The sequence below is a fragment of the Manis pentadactyla genome, chromosome 5, assembly GCF_030020395.1.
Source record: "Manis pentadactyla isolate mManPen7 chromosome 5, mManPen7.hap1, whole genome shotgun sequence".
NCBI lineage: Eukaryota > Metazoa > Chordata > Mammalia > Pholidota > Manidae > Manis > Manis pentadactyla.
This window is the reverse complement of record NC_080023.1, coordinates 32,329,411-32,337,978: the sequence shown is the minus strand read 5'-3', so window position 1 is coordinate 32,337,978 and position 8,568 is coordinate 32,329,411. Positions and strand designations below refer to the sequence as shown.

The 8,568-nt window shown below is 39.0% G+C and overlaps 1 long non-coding RNA gene across 1 annotated transcript; it reads right to left on the bottom strand.

The window, feature by feature from the left end:
- Window positions 1–6,652: 6,652 nt before the first annotated feature.
- On the bottom strand, window positions 6,653–8,221 carry LOC130683779 (uncharacterized). The gene is made up of 2 exons (XR_008997723.1): window positions 7,662–8,221; window positions 6,653–7,041 (listed from the first exon to the last, which is right to left on the bottom strand). It is a non-coding gene; the product is annotated as an uncharacterized LOC130683779 (long non-coding RNA).
- Window positions 8,222–8,568: the final 347 nt, after the last annotated feature.

Here is an 8,568-nt window from a genome sequence, read left to right as displayed (position 1 = left end):
CTACAGCTGTAGATGCACTCATCCTACCAGCTCCTGGACTTGCCATGGGAATGAAGGAGATATCTAAGCTGGCCTGTGCATACAGTAAAACAACAAATTTGACTGGATCTATACTGTTGGAACTCAACCAAGAATTAGGAGAAGTGCAAATTGTAGCGCTCCAAAATCTTACAACTACAGACTATTTACTGTTAAAAGAACATAAGGGATGTGAACATTCCCCAGGAATGGGTTGCTTTAATTTGTCTGATTTCTCTCAGACTGTTCAAGTTCAGTTGGACAATATCCACCATATCATAGATAAGTTTTCACAAATGCCTAAGGTGCCTAACTGGTTTTCTTGGTTTCACTGGAGATGGCTGGTAATTACAGGTATGCTTTGGTTATGTAACTCTACTCCTATTATGTTAATGTGTGTGCACAATTTAAGTAGTAGCTTAAAACCTATACATGCTGAAGTTACTCTACAAGAAGATATGTCAAAGAAATAATCAATCTTCCCATGTTTTCTTCCGCCTGCTACTTCTATAGCTTTTCTTCTTCCTTCCTAACTACAACCCTTAAATAGAATTCGTGCCTCATATCAAATTTACCGAGTATCATAATTCTTCCAAGTGGTAAAGATACCTCAAGACAAATGCTGGGCATAGAAGCCACAGGGCATAAATATGCAAAGAAATAAAAAGCTAACCTTTTCAAACAGTAAGGCTTCTCTCTCACTTACCAACTTTACATTTCCCTGTATGGCCCTGGAAGATGACTGGTTAGCCAGAGACGGGTAAGATTCCTCAAGGGAGGAACAACCTAAGACAGGCACAGTCGCAGAGGGGTCATCAGGTGAGAAATTGGGGATCAACAGAGGTGAGGCTTAAAACCTCACCCCCCCGTTCTGAGAGAAATCTTCTGCATACGTGGATGTTTTATTGCCCTTGTCTAGCTTGGATTAACACATAGTCTACAGGCACACACTTGATCATCTACATTTGCTCTCTTACAACACTAAACTATGTTTTCTACCTTTATCTTGTATCTACCTACCACTTCAGCATTTTATTAAAAATAATAATAATAAAGAGAGAAATGTGGTATCCACATGTAAATCAATCATAAAAATCAAATGAGTATTCATATTTGAACTGACTGTTTATAGTTCATAATGCATGAGCAAAACCGAAAGTTTCTGTGATGACTGCCCTTGTACTGTTCACTATGTAACTTATTCATTATGTAAGAATTTGTTCTCCATGTAAGAACTTGTTTGTTATGCCTCAGAAGATTGGAGACTGACGAAAATTAGGCTTGGGGTGGATTAATGATTGTGCATTGAGCATTGACCCCCCATACAGAATTTTATTGTCGTTAACAACCATTTGATCAATAAATATGAGAGATGCCCTCACAAAAAAAAAAAAAAAAAGACAGACTTCCAATGGTAAAATAAATAAGTAACTGGGATGTAATGTATAGCATAAGGAATATAGTCAAGATATTGTAATAGCTTGGTAGGGTGATAGCTGGAACCTAGAATTACGTATATAAATCTTTTATCACTGTGTTGTACACTTGAAACTAATGTAATGTAATACTGTGCGTCAACTACCCTTCAATAAAAAATAATTATCTAAAAAAATAATAATAATAATGAGTAGAAGGAAGTTCTTACATTTAAAAAATCTAAAGTATGTTATCAATTAACCTAGATGCATTTAAAAATCCTCTACGAACTTTAGAGATCATGTACTTTAGTATAGACAGAGTAGTCTAGACTTCTGTAATTTGAAGGACAAGATGAAGTGTGCATGCATGGGCGGGGGAACAGAACATTTTGGCAAAAAATAATACTTCATAAAATCCTTTGGGTGAGTTATTTCCACCCTCCCTGAGAGTTAAGGCTGTCACTGGAAGGAAATATGGAGAAAACAGAATCACTTCCTGAAAGAATATGGTTTTGTGGGTTAGCAGTTAAGACAATTTCATCCGAGAATAATAACAGGTCCATGTTGAAAAGACTCAAGTGATGAGAATACTTATTGCCTTGCATAACAGAAATTTGGAAGAGGATGCTTCTTGGTTAATTCAAGACCTATGTTCCCAAGCACACAGGTCCTTCCCTCCCTTTTTCTCTGCTATCTTCAGTGTGTTGATTTTGTCTTTAGGCTTCCCCTCTCATGGTCTCAAGAAGAGATTGCATTAAATGGTGCCATAGCACCAGCAATTGTGACATCCTTACACCACAATGTCCTTTTTAAGATTAAAGAAATTCTTATAAGAACCACTCCCAACCTGAAGATTTCTCCTCATGTCAGAGCATCTAGAATTGGGTCACAGACCCATCCTTAAACTGACCAATGATGGGGGATGGGGCCACCAAGACTAGCAGAGAAGGATCAAGATTTGCCTGGTGCCTAAGGAAGGGTGAGGAATTGACCATCAGAATGAAAAAACAGGGCTCTGTAAGCATGGAAGAAGAAGTGACTGGTGGGCGCCTTTGTCAATGTTTCTCCTCAATTTCAAGGAGAGGTGCAGAGAGAGACTGCAACCAAAACATAGTCTTGTTTCATTTCCTAGAACAATCTCTTGAGGCATGGTAAGTGTTTTCATTGCCCAACATTTTCTGATGGGTGTCCACAAAGTTGTCATGGGGCCATTATCTCCCTCCAAAGATACGTCTATTTTCACATAGAAAAGTGATATCAGTGTGTGATATTGCAGAGGCAGGCACACATTATCATGAAGAGCTGCATAATAGGCATTATCTTTCTCTCATAAGGTCAGGCCAATTTCTTCTTGCAGAATTACCTCTCACACATTGAATGATGTCTTGGTGGATTGTTAATCAAAGTTTCCTATCAGCCAAGGAGTGACATGTGACCCAAGTTAATTCCCAATTTCAGAACTTTGGTTTTAAGTGCAGTGACATGAGGGTGGAAAAAACGATTTCAGTAGCAGAGTTGAGTTTTTCTTGCTTTTAGACCTGCCAATTTTCCCCCTACCCCCACACTGTTCTGTTTCTGAGCTTGGCTCTCCAGCCTTCCCTTTGATTCTGTGAGCTAGCCATAATATCTTTGCAAAAAGATCCTTTTCCTCTTAAGTTTACAGAATTGTTTTCTGTTGACTGCTGGATATAACATCTAACATCTATTTTATTTCATAAAGTCATAGGATGTCTGAGTTGTAAGAAATCTTATAGATCAACCAGTCAACTCTCTCATTTTAGAGCTGAGGAAACTGAAGCCCCCAGAAGCTGAGGGGTTTCACCCAAGGTCACATCACAGAGCTGTCAGTGACCGAACTGGGTAAAAGACAAGGTGTCCTTTATCCAAGGTAGTGCAGACTGCTTTTTAAAAGGATTCTTTTTTAGTATAAGTCACAGCCCTGCCCAACTTTCTCTCTCACTGCAATGTTTAATAAAGAATAGTGACTTTAAAATCATTCTTTTCTCCCAAACCAACAATTTGCTTTGTGTAGTTTAAAAACTTATTTTAGAGATAGTCCTTTCAAAGAATGTGGCATCTGGTAACGATAGGCATCAGTTTATATCCTTATATGGAGCCTTGATCCTTTCCAGCTCTTTAAATGTTTATTTTCCCCTTACATGAAATTCCTCTTGGGAAAGGAAGTAGTTTGCTCTAGGGAAACATATGGGCTAGGGTTCTGAAGATGATTATTTACCATATCTAAGTCTTGTTTCTAGCTGTGCACATTTGGGGAGAGCCTTCCAAGACTTATGCTAAGAGATATATAATCTGCTCTGGTTTCTGGTTGCTTTAGGGCAGTCATAGTTCATACAACCATTGCTAAAATAGCTTAATGTTGGGGAGTTGGGATAGAGATGAATAATAATGGTACTAATTATGTGCGATGCACTTACATGTATTAGTTAATTCATTTTATTTCACACTAGAAGGTACATACTATTATCATCTCCCCAGCTTATAAGTGAAAAAATTAAGGCAAACAGAGGTTTAGTTACTTGCTCAAGGTCACATAGCTTTTGAGTGGCAGAGTTGAGATTTGAACCCTGATTTGGTTTCCAAGTCCATGATGCTCTTAACCCTCTGCTCTGAGGCATCTTAATCACAGAATTTCTCTATGGAGGTAAAAGTAGATTCTTTTTCTTAGGAAAAAAGATAGTCTAATAGAGGCAAATGCCTTTTTAAAAAAAAATTAAAGTATCATTGATATACAATCTTATGACAGTTTCACATGAGCAATATTGTGGTTTCAGCATTCACCCATATTATCAAGTCCTCACCCAGCCATTGCAGTCACTGTCCATCAGTGTAGTAAGACGTTATAGAGTCATTTCGTGTCTTCTCCGTGCTGTATTGCCCTCCCCGTGACCTACTTATGTTGTGTGTGCTAATTATAATGCCCCTAAATCCCCTTCTCCCTCCCTCCCTCCATCCCAACCCCTTCCCTTTGGTAACCGCTAGTCCCTTTTTTGGAGTCTGTGAATCTGCTGCTGTTTTGTTCCTTCAGTTTGAGGCAAATGCCTTTTTTATAAGCACCTCTAATAGGGAGTTGTGTGTGGTGAATCTCTTGTGCCCCAACAATGCTCAGAGGGTATACTTAGAAACAATACTCAACCACAAATTCTGCTATGTGGCAAATGCCCTGTCTCCCCCCACGTGACAAAGTACCTCTAAAGGACTCAGTTATTTGTGGTGGCTGTGAGAAAAATTGCACACAATGAAGCCTTCTGCTTTGCAAACTCATAAAATAGGATCAAGAAGTAATATTTTAATGAATTATTTAAAAGAATTAAATTCTTTTTACACATCTCAAAGACATGAATTACAATGCAAAACCACCCGAATATTGATAATGAAGGCTGTGAACTGAGTACCTGAGAAGTCCCTTTTCACTTCTGAAGTCCAAAACACATTTTTGTACTTGAAACTTGCTACAGAGAGACAGGAAATCATCTTTATTCCATTCCTGTTTTGGCAAAAGGACAATGTAGCTTTTTATTTTAAAGCAATATATCATAACAAAGTTCCACTCTTATCACAGGAAACCAACAGTGCATAACGATTATATCATGGTGAGATTTTTTTTCTTATGTTATTCTTTATTCAGGATGAAACATTTGTAGAAAAAAAGGGTATTTAAAAATGCTGTCTATTTTAGTCAAGCTATCTAAATAACAGACTAATCTTAGAAGGAAAGCTCTCCATTATTCAGTAATTGCTGCTTTTTTACAGAATAATTAAATCAATGTGAGCAAAAAAAAAAAAAATTTCAATGGCATGTTTTAGTTCCAGAAATTTCATCATAGACAGAAATCACACAGGCTGTGCTCTAGAGAATCTGCTGGTTTGAATGAAATGGATGGTTGAGGAGCAGGAAGGGGGCAAGAGAAGGAGGATAAAGGAGGTTGGTTATTCTGCCTCTCTTGGAAGCCAGTTGTAGGAGCCCTGGGCTTGTGGGCCTCCCCTTCCCAGGCGCCCAGATTGTCTACTTGTACCCCAGACAGGCCAGTGTCTGAGACACCATCTTTCCTTCCTGTTTACCACCACCACCACAGGTGAGCAGTGCAGAACCTCCCCGACATCTCAGGACCCAGACTTAATTGATTAGCAGCTTTTTTTAGTGAACTTTAACTGGAGTTCATTACATGTTAAAGCCTTGGATGGGTCCCCTTTTGATTATTAACATATTGCTGAAGTGGAGGTCTTTTATTTATCCATCTGGTTGTTAATATGACACCTACCTCATGTCAGGCACAGGCCCATAGCAGAGACAGGTAACCCAAACAATTACAATGCAGAGACCTGAAACCCAGACAATTATAATGGAAGGGGCTGGGTTGAGCCTTACTTCATTGAGGGAGTGGTTTTCTCTATCTTTGAAATCCCAGTCCCAAGCCAGGTGTCTGAGGTAAAAATTACCCAGTAAAAGTTTGTGCACCTAACAAATGGAGTGCTATGGGAGCCCAGACAGGGACACCTATATCAAGAAGATGGAAGTGAGGGAAGACTTCCTGGAGGAGAGGACACAATCTGAGTCTTAAAAGATAAATTGGCCAGGGCAGAAAGTATACAGAAAAGGAAGCTCTAATTCAACATCTCTGTCCTGCAACACACACACACACACACACACACACACATGGGTTCCTGATATACAGGAAACAGAAGTATGCTCTCTTTGCAAATGGTAATAACTACACTATTATCTATTTCAAGGACAATGAAGTAATTAATGTGAGAGAGATGGGACTTTGGTAAGCTTGAGAATGTCAGAGTTCTGCAGAGGAAAATCGACAGTACTGTGATTTGTTGTGATATTTTTCACACTATATAATTGGAGTTTGTAACTGCTTAATCAATTAAAGATTAAGTAGTCAGCCTTAAATGCTACTGTGCAACTGAAAGAACAATTTATTACAAGAAAGGTTATTGGAAGAAAGCCAGCTTGCAATCAGAGGCCCACCACTGTAGGTAGCAGTGGACTGGGGCTCCAGAACCAGGCTGCCCTGCTCAACCTGGAGAAAGAAAGAAATAGGAGCCCTTGGAAACTGACTGTGGGTTGAGGATGAAGAAAACCCCCTGCCTCTGCTGACAGCAAGGCTTCTGGCAAAAGTAACACTACACATACAACTAAGACAGAGACTGTAGGAGGAGGGGAAAGATGATGAATTCAATATGGACATGTTCAGATTCAGTTTAGTGGGACATCCAAATACTAATGTACAGGTGCGTGGCAGGAGATTGAGTCTGTGATGTCAGGGTTCCAGGTAGAAATTTGGGCATCCTCAGCGTACAGGTGGATGGTTGCAGAAACCATGGCTATTCCTACTGGATTTCTTGGCTCAAACTGATTTACATAATTTTGGATGAGAAAAGTGCATAGTAAATTCCAAAGGGAATTCTATTTTACTTGGTAGAGTGGACAACAGTTGCAATAAAGTAAGTGTTTGTGGACCTACCAGATGGATATATACATGGATGGATGGTTGAATGAAGTTGAGGAGGTTAGAGTCATGAAAATCTGATGTTTTCTTCTTTTACTTTACTTCATGATTTGTTTGGTTTAGTTCTGGAAAGAAAAAAATATATGACTTCTTAAAGAGGCAAAAAGGCAACATTTGGATGCAATACAATGGAAGATTTTATTCCTGCTTTTAAAAATCAGGGAGCCTTTCATTGTCTAAGCCAACCAATTTCAGACCATTTGATGTGTATTATTGCCATTAGGTATTAATGCCCTAGCAATGACTGGCCCACTGCTGCCTTCACAGCAAACCCAGATGGAGATGACCCGTCGAGTGACAGACTGGGTACTGTTCAGCTAGCAAACACGTGCTTTCACACATGACTTCCCATGGGGAAATGTGAGTCTTGACTCTACACTCCTTGCCAGAGACCAAGTGGTTTTAAAAGAAGAAGTGTGGGATACCAGGCATTGGTTTGTAAAAGCCACCTCTTATACAAATGGTCATACCATGGTCTCAGGGGCTGCAAAATAGACCAAGACTCTAACAGTCAATCACACCAGTATCAAGGAAATACACAGGGAAGGTTAAAAACAAGTCTTCCATTAGCATTGATGGATAATTTTTACCTTATGAGGGTAAGTTAGTTCTGACCCTTCATGAATCATTGAAGATATGCTTAAAATGCACAGTTGTGACCAAAATGATTAAAATGTGTTCATACCTCACTATAGGCACCAAATGGTTTGGGCAATGCCAAGGAAATTACAAATCCAATTTGTAGTTCAGGAAGGTCATCAGGACTCAGATTCATTATCTGCTGAGACTTTGCTTTCCATTTATTACTCTCCTTTGAGTGAAATGGAACTGTGGAAGCAGAGCAGAAACCTCAGTTCATTCAACCCTGACACGTTATTTGTGTCTACAATTTCGCCATAAATTTGGAGAAGGAGAGACAGAAATTGCAAATGCAGGGATTTAAATCCCCTTGTGCTACATTTGTCAAGACGAGCAGATTGTAAATTGCCTCTTGCAAATATGATATGCATTTGGGCATCAAGCTAATAACTCTGAACCACAGACACATTCATTGGCGTGGTGTTTCCCTCCAGAAGTTTCTGAAATTACTTCTGTAGTCATTACATGTCCCAGAGCTGTTCAGGTTTAGCAGGAAGATTAGAAAGGCTTTCTGACTAAGTTGGAGTCTTTTTTCAATGAGATGGAAATGACAAATTTTTCTGTTTACATGATCACAGTCTTCATAAACTGTGTATTTGGAGTACTTGGTTTGAGCTTTCTGAGCTCAAGGAGCTCAGAAAGCAAGGAGAGATGTATACAGTCATCAAAATTGTGTTAGAACTGTATAGGAACATTGGTGATGAAGACATCCCAACTATTGAGACGCTCTCACTCACATTTCTGGCCCTTCTATTGAAAAATAATCTGTGTATTTTACTTAAGTCTTTGGCAGGGCCCTATCCTCTCTTATCTTTCTGACCAGAAGCACTTTTATTTTGCTTCTTGTTTTAATTTTTAAAAATTTCATTTTGTGAGCCATCCATTGATACATTCGCATTATACAAATATTTAAACACTACAGACAACACTAGAGTCCCCTCTGATTACTATTG